This window comes from Mus musculus, chromosome 6 (genome assembly GCF_000001635.26).
Source record: "Mus musculus strain C57BL/6J chromosome 6, GRCm38.p6 C57BL/6J".
NCBI lineage: Eukaryota > Metazoa > Chordata > Mammalia > Rodentia > Muridae > Mus > Mus musculus.
In genome coordinates, this window is record NC_000072.6 from 66,938,381 (window position 1) to 66,950,743 (window position 12,363).

Below are 12,363 nucleotides of genomic sequence, written 5' to 3' on the forward strand. Positions count from 1 at the left end.
ATCACTTAACAAATTTTTCCCTTTAAAATTTTTATTGTATATGTATGAGTGTTTGGCATGTATATATGTGTGTGTACCATGTGTGCATGGTATCTGCAGAAGTCAGAAGAGGGCATCAGATCTCCTGGGACTGGAGATGTAGATGGTCATAAACCACCATAGGGTACGGGAATCTAACCCTGGTCCTCCGGAATGCTCTTAACCACTGAGCCTTCCCTCTGACCCCCTACTGAATGTTTCTGAGCGGCACTGTGCTAATAGTTCTCATCCTTTTAACAGCTACATGCAAACAGTATTGTTAGTTCCCATTTTATACTAGAGAAAACTGAGGCTCAGAGATAATTATCCAGGAACTTACTCCTTACTAATTAAGAATCCAGCTCTCCCTTTCCTCTGTCCTTACCTAGTTGTGTTGTTGATGACATAAACTGAAGTCAACATCATATAAAAATACATACATCCATCAAAAATTCCAGCACTGGGACAGTGGAACACACTAATATTTTAAAAAAGATTTTCTAATCTAATGAGTATGAGCCAATATGAATTTATGGGCACCACGTTGCACGTGGAGTCTGGAAGAGGGCATTAGGTCTCCTCGCACTAAGAGTTAAAGGCAGTTATAAGCCTTTGGGTGCAGGAAACCAAAATTTCATCTTCTCCAAGAACGATAGGTGCTCTTAACTGCTGAGTATCTCTCCATCCCTTAGTCTATAATAGTATGTATGTTCATAGTATAACAAAACAGAAGAACTAATGTAGGCCCATGATATAATTCAGCCCATAAGGCCCTTGTTGCCAGACCTAATGACCTGAATTTGAACCCAGGAACCCATGATGAAAAAGAATGCTTGTTCTAGCAATGTTTCCTCTGGTTTCTATACATGGAAGAACAGGTATATTAATGTTTTTCTGTGTTAGTGGTATTGTTAGACTACTCAACTTACCCATGCATTGGTTGAAAACATAGACTACCAGCTACTACGAGGAACTGGAGAGGTAGTTCAGTGGTTACGAGTCCTGGCTACTCTTGCAGAGGACCTGGATTCTATTCCTGGCATCTACACAATGGCTCACAACCATCTGTAACTTCAATTCTAGGACCCTTCCTAACTTCTGCAGCCACCATTCACTGGCTTCTTAGTGTTTCTGTACATTATCATCCTGAACAGGCCTTACGTCAAAAACACCATTCACCTTATTCACTGCTACATTCCCAGTGCTTTGTAAAACTCTCAGTAAACACTTGAGATAACAAAAAACAAAATACAGACACATAATTTGGTTGTGAATGATAGATGCCACTGATACTCATGAGAAGGTGGTAGGTGATGTCTCTGTGCTTCAATGGACAATACAGCTAACAGCATTTATATGTGAGTACGCGCTGGGCCACAGTCCTGGTGCAGTCTTTGGGATAAGTTAGAAAGAGCTATTTCTCACTGGAGGTCTTTGCATGTCTCTGATCCTAAAGCTGCCTTTTCTACTGCTAAAGGGCCATGTCCTTATATAAAGTTCCTTTGTGTGGTCATCCAGGAGGAGTTTAGAGAGATGCCTTAGAACTCTAGACCATTTCCTGGCAAGCACCGACAATTCTCATCATGGGTCTCTTTTCTCCAGACAAAGCCATTGTATGCTACTACTTAGGCAAGCTTTCCATGTAAGAGGCCATATGTAGAGGCCAGGAAGGAAACTCAGTCAGCAAACTACTTGCTTTGCAAGTATGAGGACTGCATTCAGCCCCAAGCATCTATATACAAAAGGTCGCTGGAGTAGCACACAGTAATCCAAGTGCTATGCAGAGAGTAACAGGCAAGTTCCTGGTCCTCGCTGGTTGTCAGCCTGGCCTTCATGGAGAATTCTAGATCAGAAAGAGTCTCTGTCTCAAAAACAGGTAGATGGTTCCTTAGAACAACCCCCAAGTTGTGCTTCAGCCTACACACACAAGCAGACACATGCATGCACACAAGGTACATATCCATTGTAGAATCAAAGTGATGAATCTCTTGGAGATGTGATTAAGTCAGTGAAACTCAGTTGTTTATGCTCCCTCTGTAGTGAATAGGCTGTGGAAGTAATGGTACTTGGTAATGGCTGAATTTAAAAGACTAAGATAAAATGTGCTTTGTTGAAGAAAATATGCCCAGAGACTCTTTCCTCTGTTTTTATGAGGCCCTGTGCCCCATCCATGCAGTGCCACTTTTCCATGTGTGTCTTTATTGAGCACCCACTGTATACTGAACATTTTAGGTCTCAGAGACTCAAAGATGGGATATAGAGGTGGTTCTCACTCTTCCAGGATTCTGGAAAATCTGCAGAGAGACCAGCACATCACAAACTAAGTGCTACTGAGCCAGTCGGTGTAAGGATGTTGAGGAGGGCAGTGGGACCAAGTGGGTCAGTGTAGCTGTTAGAGCACAGGCTCTGGAATCAGGTCGCTGCAGGTTCAGTGTAACTGTTAGAGTATATAGGCTCTGGAATCAGGTCACTGCAGGTTCAGTGTAGCTGAGACTCCAGAAGCAGATTGTCTGGCTTCACCATCTGCTGCTGCTACCTGCAAGCCTTGTAACCTTAGGCTATTGACTTCTTTGCCTGTGTATCTACCTGTTAAATGGGGCAATAAAGGGTGACTCACAGAATTACTGACAGCATTAAGGGAGCTTGTGGTGCATTCGTACCTGGCTCCATAAAGACCAGCTCTTACAGTACCCGCTGCCTGCTGTGTGTTTGTCAGCTGAGAAAAAAAAATGCTCCTACAGTTCGAGCATAGTTTTGGCTCACTGGGCTGGCTGGCAGGGAGGTCTGGATAACTGAAGAACAGCATGTCCGTGGGGAATGATGGGAATGGCGGGAATGAGACAGCTAGGAGCACGTGTGAGTCTTCTTACAGGTTGGGTGTGACTCTGAGCAACAGAGTGCTGCTGCCGCAGCCCACAGGCTATGAGGTGTCGTGGATGAGCTGGCCAGGTCACCCTGTGGGTCTGACTTTCCCTTAACTTCTGCCCATGCATTAATAAAGTAAAAGGATGTGATTTTTGTTTTCTATTTTTTCTGATTTATTCTTTCGGCCTTAACTCCCTACTGCTGCTAAGACAGATGCATAGATGTAGACTTGTGACTTTCTGGAGAATGATAAAGAGATGGGCCTTTTGCTGAGACAGATGACAGACACAAGGTGCTCTGTCAATTACACATGATCCTCCCCTCTTTCCCTTCCTCCTGATGCAGCAGATGCCAGATTCTGCTTGACTCCAGGCCTGCTTTGGTTTGCATGTTCCCAAGTCAAATTGTTTTCAGTTTTTAAGTATGAAGTTAACTTCCCATCTGGCATTACTGTCACTGTCTAACCATGGTATCATGAAAGCTGATTTTGATAATTAATGCTTATAATTAAAATGAAAGGAAATGTTCCAGTTCACTTGAGCGTAGTTTTGCTACAGCCCTCTGAAGGCCGCAGACAAGGCTTGTAATCTCGCTGTGTTTCAGGTGCCTCATTGCACACTTCCACAAAAAGCTGCCTTGAGGATTAGTGGAGGTAAAAAGAACAAGTGCAGGTCCTGCAGGCACCCGGACAGTACTGAAACCGATTTCTGCTAAGACAGCTAGTGACGGTTTATTTAGAGAAGGAAATGGTGACTGATAGCTCCATTTTGGCAGCTGGGGAAATGTCTCAGTGGATAAAAGTCTGCTGCCCCAGCTTAAGGATCTGAGTTCAGCTTACCAGCACCATGCAGCAGTACACATTTGTTATCCTAGCACTGTAGGACAAAGACAGGCAGACCCAGGGGCTCACTGGCTAAGCAGTTTAGCTGAAAGGGTAACGTTAAGATTTGGTGAGAATGAGAGGGGAACCCCTTGGTCCTGTGGAGGCTTGATGACCCAGGATAGGGGAACACTAGGCCACTGAGTCAGGAGTGGGTGGGCGGGTGGATGGGGGAACATCCTCATAGAGACAGGGGAGAAGGAGGGGATAGGGGGCTTGTGGAGGGGAAATGGGGAAAGGGGATAACATTTGAAATGTAAATAAATAAAATAACCAATTAAATTAAATAAATAAATAAATAAATAAATAAATAAATAAATAAAAAGATTTGGTGAGAAACCTTATCTCAAAAAAGTATGGAGAGAGAGCTGGTGAGCTGGGCCAGAAGTTAAAAAGTATCTGCTTCTCCTAAAGGGATCCTGTGGTGCATACAGATGCAGCCCAAACACTCATATACAGAAAATAAAAAATAAATCAAATAAGGTAGGGTGGAGAGCAACAGAGGAAAACATGTCACATCACCTCTGATCTCAACACACGTATGCATGGGTGTGCCTTATACCTCCATACATGCATGTGCATACATACACCCCATACATTGATAAGTATATATCTGTACTATGTGCGCTCGCTCGCTCTCTCTCTTTCTCTCTCCCCCCCATTACAGTTGATTTGCTTTGTAGTTTGGTTTTCACTGAATGCTGAAACACTCACTGAGAATAGTTTTACATTTTTCTCAATCTGTTCTATAGTTTTACATTTTTCTCAATCTGTTCTGTTCTGTGTGTAGCCAGCGGCTGTCGTGGACTATATTGTGGCTCCCCTGAGGTGAGAGGTACAGGATCTTGACAGTTTAGTTTTAAAAACCAAGCAGGGGAAGAGTTGGACAGCTGTAGGTCAAAGGCTGCAAAGAAGCAGATGTAAGGTGAGGAAGTAGACGCTACAAACAGGGACTAAGATGAGTAATGTGTAGGAAGGATTTGAGCTTTTCTTCTTACAGTGGGATCTGGGGCTAAGCAGTGCTGCTCTGGAGACCATTTCTCTATGTATGTAATTTTCTCATAACATCGTGTTCTCAATCTCAATGTATACAGCCAGGTTTATTTAAATGAAGAAATGTAAAATGACTTCAGGTTTTATGTGGACTTCATGTTCTGATAGTATTTTTAATCATTCAAATCTCTTGTCAAGACTTTCATCTGCTTTTTTTTTTTAATTTTTTGACGTAGCTTGTATTATATTTCTCTTGGGGCTCACCATTAATGTTAGGGCAAAATTTTATTATTTCCATGCTCAGGTGACTGCATTAGAAAGCCTGGCACATCCCTCCATATGTCCTTCAAGTTAGGCTTAATCCTAGCAGAAGGGGGTTGTGGGACCAGATCAAGAGTGACAGCCGAGGAGGCTTGTGCTCACTTGGAGAGCTTGGATGAAAACACTACCATTTATAGTTATGCTGGCCTCAGCCCTCCAGCCACTCTCCAAGGCAGAGGCAAAAATGCCTTCTATTCAGGAAGTTGAAGTATGTAGGCAAAAATTCACTCTCTAGTAGGAGCAGGACCAAGCTTCGTTAACCTGTAACTAAGAGAATAAATACTCGCATTACACAGTCGCTTGGGATGAAAGCAGACCCTTCCCACATGTGATTCACTCCTGGGATGCCTGTTTAATTCTCTTTCAGATTCACCCCACCATTTAAAACCTGGAGGCACTGGGCCACACAAAGCCTTGCTGGTAAGGTCCGTCTTCATTCATTATTCAAACAAAGTGGCCATGTGGAGTTGCTTTTAAAATGCTAGTCACATGTTTAGTCAAATACATCCCTAAAAAATGGCTGAATATTTATTTGCACATTTTTTCTCTGAATGATTTATGAATTTTCCATGCCTTAAAAAATGTTTTTTTTTTGTTTTATTGACTTTTTTTTTTTTACTGTTTTTTTGGTTTTTTTTTTTTTTCAAAGAATTGAGGAAGGAGTGGCTCTGTGATTCATGCCAGAGCTATTAAACTAAAACCTTCTGTGAAATGAATCCCTTCCCAGGTCCAAGCTAATGTCTTTCTTGTTTCATATAGTATTCAAAACACCAGAGCGTTCCATTCCTTGGCTGTGGAATTCAGGCTTCGCCTTGAAGTATGTTGTAGTGAAAATGGGTGCACAGCTAGCACACATTAGGCTGTGCTCACTTTCATTGTGTTGTCTTACAATTCTCCGTTATGTGGATGCACGTGTGGAGGTGTGTGCACAGAAATGCAGCGGCAGGAAGACATGGTTGTGAGTCACACAACCATGAGTGTGTTGGTGACCGAGCTGGATCCTCGGTTCTTCAGCAAGAGCAGCCAGTGCTCTCCGCACAGAGCCAGCTCTTGAGCCCCAGGCCATCATTCCTGCTTTGTATTCCTTCTCCTCTAACCTTAGTGTGTCTGACTGGAGTACTGACAGTACCTCAGAGGTAGGAAGCACTTGCCTTTTTTTTTTCTTTTTCAAGTGAAAAGCCTGTGCGGGTTGATATGGTATCACTTCCTGGTCTTGCAGCTGTAGACTGACAGTGGTGTTAGCTTTTGCTCTATAATAAGCCACCCCAAATTAACTCCTCAACTAGCAGTTGTTTATTTTCAAATTCGGGGAGGGGTGGCCACTCAGCTCAGTTATATGATTCTTCTGTCTTGAGTTGAGACTATTCAGGAATAACACCCAGGTAACTAAGGCTTTATTTTGTTGGTCACGTGGCTGTTGGCTGAACTGTTTATAACGCCTGCCCCATGGATAGAGTTCCTCTTGGTGTCCTTCAGGATGTCCCCTGCTCTGCTCAGAAACCATCTGTACCACCTGCACTCCCCATCACACCAGCCCACTCATCTCTCTTTCGCTTCTCTACCCTTACTACCTACGTGCATCATCCTCTTGCTCACTTCTTCCTTTTCTCTTTCACTCTTTGTGTGTGGTATTTGTGTCCAAGCCAGAGGTAAACCGTGGGTGTCATTCCTTAGGAGCCATTGACCCTGTCTTTTGCTTTTGTTTGTTTGCTTTTTCCCCAGACCTGTCGATGGCCAATTACCCTGGCCTCAGTGGCCAGCAAGCCCAGAGGTCTGCCTGTCTGCATCACCAGGATTGGGATTGCAAGCACATGCCACTACGCTGGTGTTTTACATGGGGACTGATGATGAATATGCATCATCAAGCTCACACAGCTAGCATTTACTTCCTGAGCCATTTCCCTCACCCCTAGGCTTTTTGGGGCGGGGGAGGGGGGTTAGGTTAATCTGTTTGCCCTCACATAAGGCATTTTATTTCATTCTTCATTCTCTTGTTTTTGTTTTTGATTTTAAGGCTCAGTCGTTTTAGCTATCTGTGATTTCATCTGCTCCAGCCTCCTTACAAGCCAAGCATGGCCAATTTTTTCACCTTGCCTACTCTACCCCCTTTTTTTTGGGGGGGGGGAGCTTTGTTTGCTCTTTAAAAGCAGAAATTTCCATATGCCTTCCTTGTGGCCCAAAACACAGGCAGAAAGTATAACAGATACTTGGTTAAGCAGAAAGCAACGCAGCCCAGCCCTCATCACAGCACCCAGCTCCTCAGAGTCACAGGAGGCCCCGCTGCAGGCCCGGCCCGGTTGCTTTCAATCATCAGGCTTGCGTAAGACCTCAGGAATCAAGGGATGCTTCAGAGCTTGGCCATCCAGAAGCAAGGACTTAGGTAAAGCTTGGGTTTAAGCACAACTCTAGGAGTTCCCTTTAAAAAGCTACCTTTCTGAGCTACAGTTTTCTTGTCTGGAAAGAGGGCATGATACATAACTCAAAGCTTTCCAGAAACGAAGGGGAAAAAAGGTTGTGTGTGAAAATGCTGTGTAGACCGTAAGGTAGAACTGAAAGACCTTAGTTAATGTGGATCTCTGACTACTCAGCAGTTTGAAGAGGGAAGCTGCCAATATAGTAGTGGGAGAGCAACAGAGAGTGGGAAGTTGAATGGAAATGGTAGAAGCGGGAGATTCAATAAAACAGCGTCAGTGGTAATAATTAGGGGATGCTGTCTGCCAGGCACCGTGCTGTCTGCTTACGTACAGATTTCCTGGAACATTCCCCATCCATTTACAGAGCAATCTTTTTCTTGAGATAGGGTCAGTCTTACTGTTTATTCCTGGCTGTCCTGAAATTAACAATCCTGCTTCAGCCTCCCAAGTGCCACAGGTGTCACATCATACACTGCTCTCATATGTACTATATTTTATTAGATATATTTCCCCCATTGGTGATTTGTGTGTGTTTGTATGTGTGAGTGTGCGTGTGTGCATATGTATGCATGTATGTATATATGTATGTGTATATATATGTATGTGTGTATGTGTGTGTGTTTAGTTTTATATTCTTCAAAATACCTAGATCTACCTATCCCTGGCAATGGTCTGGTGTTAAAGTTATCAACCATTGACAGTTAGACTTACTATGAGAATTTCATTCAGAAAACTGATTTTAATTCAGTCAAGATTGTTACTAGAAGGCTCCCAGAATTCTATTGGGCCTGGACTGTTCATGGAAGCAAATTTCCCTTGGGAAAATTTCCCTATGTTTTCCCTTAAAATAAGGTTTATCAGCTACATTTATTCAGTTTGTAATCAACAGAATTCCAACTTAGACTAGGCATGTTTGTCCTTCACAGTTGTGTTGAGGGCTCAGAGGCCTTCATCCAGCCATTTATATTCTCTATCCTGTTCTTCTCCCACCTTAAGTCCATCAGTGTCATCCCCATCTATGCACCACACTCTATAATCACACCACGGTGGCACCTGTAACCATTAGTGCCAGCCACCATTCTGGCAGCTTGTATCGTAACAAGAGTAACTCTTCAGCCATGATTCTAAGAGTAGTACCAAGGAAGTGTTTTCACTGGCCTGGTTGGATAACCTGTTGGAGTCAGCATGATTACAAGTGGGCAGTAGACAGCAAGCTGTTTTTCTTTGACCATGCTGTTCATATGTCCCATGACAAAAGGCAATTCCACCAATATCAAATGTGGTGGGTTCCCTCTGTGGGGTTGGTGGAGGGAAGAGTTTTCACGACAGGAAGGATGGGGGAAAAGATGCCAAGCAGATAAAATCTCTAAGTACCACAGTGGTCTGATTTAGAAATTTTGTAATTTGGAGTCAGTTAAACTTGAAAGGTTGAAAATTAGTTGTAGCCTTGGTATGTTATGATCCAGGCTATGAACAGTGAACAGATGCCAGGAATGAGAGTGAGTGGCCTTACTTTGGGTTTGGTGGGAATTCCTGGGTTGAGGACTTCATGTTGCCTCCCAAGGAGCCATAGAGTAGTTAGTACCTGGAGGCAGTGGAGCTTCAGTGGATCTGCGGACTCCGTAATGATTTACAAAACTGTGCAGGAGAGATCTTGTGTTCCATCACACTCTCCCTGGACCCCACTGACAAACCATTGTTTGACTTAACTGTAGCTGTTTTCAATTTGGCTAGTCTAGTCTCTGGCATTAGCCTCTGTTCTTGGCTCACCTATTGAAGCTTAGTGTCCATTATAAACATGGCTGCTTGTGGGACAGACAGTGATGTCAGTGGCTGAGCATTCTGCCTTAAATTATATACTGAGTTTTCCAGCTTTATGTATAAGGTTTTCACAGTCATAGCTGCCATTTACCTAATGCCAGGTTCTACTAAATACTTCATGTGCATTATCTGAACTGCATATTTCTACATGACTAACTCCAAGAACCTCAAATCTGTCCCAGTACATGCTGCTGGGACCAGCACCTTCCGGCTGCCATTCTGGAAGCACAAGACAAGTCTCTCTTGTTCTTCTTACATCTGTGTGTTCACCTTTCCATACACAGGTAGTAGGATCAAAGCCCCAACATTGGAAGACACTGCTAAAATCATGTGGTTCATTGGTTTCACAGTTTATTCCAGACCCTCACTGTCTTAGTTATGGTTTTATAGCTATTAGGAAATACCATGACCACGGCAACTCTAATAAAAGAGAGCATTTAATTGGGTCTGGCTTACAGTTCAGTCCATTACTGTTATGGCTGAAAGCATGGTGGCATACAGGCAGACATGGTGCTGGATAAAGGAGCTGACACTTCTACATCACAATCCACAGGCAGTAGGAAGTAACTGAGACACACTTCCTACAACAAAGCCACACCTACTCCAACAAGATTGGGTAGATAACTTGTGTGATCCTGGGCACACTGCTTGTCTCTGAGCCAGTTTCCTTATCTGTCAGATTGGATAGACACCAATCTTATGGAATTGTTTAAGAGACTAAATGAGGTTCATGCTCCACCCCAACACACACAAACACATGCATGCATACACGCGCACACACACAGACACTCACACACACACGCACATGTGCATACTCAGTTAATTTGCAGTACTCTCTAGGGAAGGCGACCTCCTCTTCCAGCTGCTTACCTTGTGTCTGTGTGCCACAGTTAGGAGAATGCAAAGGACTGTGCTGTGTTGGCTTTTCCAGGGAAGTTCACCCAGACAGGACAGCAACGTAAACCAATTCCACCGAAATTTAGCTCAGCAAATTAGCAGTGTTTTAAGCTTATTTACAGAGCGTGGGGGCAGTGCTGCCTTCAGGATCATGATTACCCTGAATGTCCTGTGTCAGAAACAGACAACTAACTCATTTGTGTCTTTCCACAGTGTCACAATTTCTTGAATACCAATAAATTTATAGGGTATGGTAGTTTTCAATGAGGCAAACTCTGATTCTTTTATTCAAGTCTTAATTACTAATACTAGTTTTCAGATCACATGCTGTGTATCAAATAGTAAATATCTCTTTGTTCATGCATATATGTAGGTTATAGAATGACTTCATAAGATTAAAGAGACAGGAAGTTTAAGGGGCTTCAGAAACCAAAGCTGGGACTGACAGGATTACACAAGTCTCTGTTGATAAGATAACCGAACCAAGCCAAGCTGCAAAGAAACTGAAGCAGCAGCAGTTATGAATGTCACCATTATAGTTGTCGAGGATCAAGGCCAGACAACCTCGTAGGAGGATGAGCAGGTGTCAGTAGAAGAAGGTTGTTGGCAAAAGTGGGGCCCAAGTCAAGCTGAAAGGACAGTGTGAAGTCCTCTGCCTGTTGGTCCTTGCTTCACACATCAGGAGGTCAGATGACAGGACACTGGGGCAGTTGCTATTAACACTGCTAGGTAGTGTCCAGGTTAGGGAGTTCTAGTCTTCCTTTGCTCTGGTATGTCTGGTAAGTACTTGCACCTATGTTTGTTTGTTTGTTTGTTTGTTTGGGGGGATAGGATTTTAGTATGCCCATGTCTCCCTATAGTCTCCATTTACTCTGATAAGTTTCTAGGGTGGCACCCCCTCTACTCCCAGGAATAAGTTATCAGTGGGTGCTCCTGGCTACATGGTACTTCTCTTGTGACCACTCAAGTACAGAGTCATCTTCCATCCTCAAAGCAGTGTCAAAACTGTTTAAAAGAATACAGTCTCTGGAGCAAGGCCCATGCAAAAACCTTTTACATAATGTAGGTAACAGAGCAGAACAGACTCTCAACAGCAGGTGAGCCCAAACAGCTACATCACTGAAAATTCCCACCTCACTATGGATAACCATCTCATGGAGGCCCTCTTTCAGATATCCTTCCACTTCCTGTATACTCAAGCATCTCTCACGAGCCTTGAAGCTGGGAATGTGGGGAATAGGGGAGATGACTGGCCCTTTCTCTCTCCACTAGGGCACAGTCAGTAACTGCATTGCTATTACTGTAGACCTAGCTATTGCTGATTTGTTTTGCTGATTATTGGTTCTTGTTACTTGACCAAGAATGGTCTACTTCAAGATGGCATGCACGAGCTGAACATATTATGTCTGGAGGGGAAACAGTCATCCTACAACAGGCTGATGGAGAAATTTGATCTTGTGATTGGATTCTTGTGCAGCTTTGTCCCAAACTCCCCACTGAACCTTTCTGTACCTTCCATGATCCTGCAGTACTGGGTTCTAGACACAGCTTCCGGTTTCCAGTCCCCTCATCTATTATAAAGGATACTCAGACTGCCTTCTAGAGCTCAAGATATGTGTGTTCCCTTACTCATGTTGTGGACAGCCATTTACTCTGACATTGAACAATCCCTCTCACATTTGGTTCCCTTGGGTAGATGTTTTGCATTGTCCAGGGGTTTGGGCAGAAGCTGCCTTTAAAAGTAGCCTCTCTGCACAGTCAGCTATTGGATGGATCACAGGGCCCCCATGGGAGGAGCTAGAGAAAGTACCCAAGGAGCTGAAGGGATCTGCAATCCTATAGATGGAACAACAATATGAACTAACCAGTACCCCCCGGAGCTCATGTCTCTAGCTGCATATGAATCAGAAGATGGCCTAGTCGGCCATCAGTGGAAAGAGAGACCCATTGGTCGTGCAAACTTTATATGCCTCAGTACAGGGGAACACCAGGGCCAAGAAGTGGGAGTTGGTGGGTGGGGGAGCGTGTGGGGGACTTTTGGGATAGCATTGGAAATGTAAATGAAATAAATACCCAATTTAAAAAAAAAAAAAAAGAAAAGAAAAAGTAGCCTCTCTGAACTTGTCGCAAAAGACTAACCCTATTGTGCCCACC

At 43.6% G+C, this 12,363-nt stretch overlaps 1 protein-coding gene across 7 annotated transcripts in view; it reads left to right on the top strand.

The window, feature by feature from the left end:
* The window catches only part of Gng12 (guanine nucleotide binding protein (G protein), gamma 12), a 124,965-nt gene that overhangs the window by 41,984 nt on the left and 70,618 nt on the right, over positions 1 to 12,363 (top strand). For 3 of the 7 annotated variants that reach the window (NM_025278.5, NM_001177559.1, NM_001177558.1), the window contains exon 3: positions 5,445 to 5,497. The exons of 3 other annotated variants lie outside the window; for them this stretch is intronic. The gene's annotated coding sequence lies outside the window, so the exon portion shown is untranslated. Of the gene's footprint in view, positions 1 to 5,444; positions 5,503 to 12,363 lie in introns of all 7 variants that reach the window. One more of the 7 variants, NM_001177560.1, reaches the window with a different exon arrangement.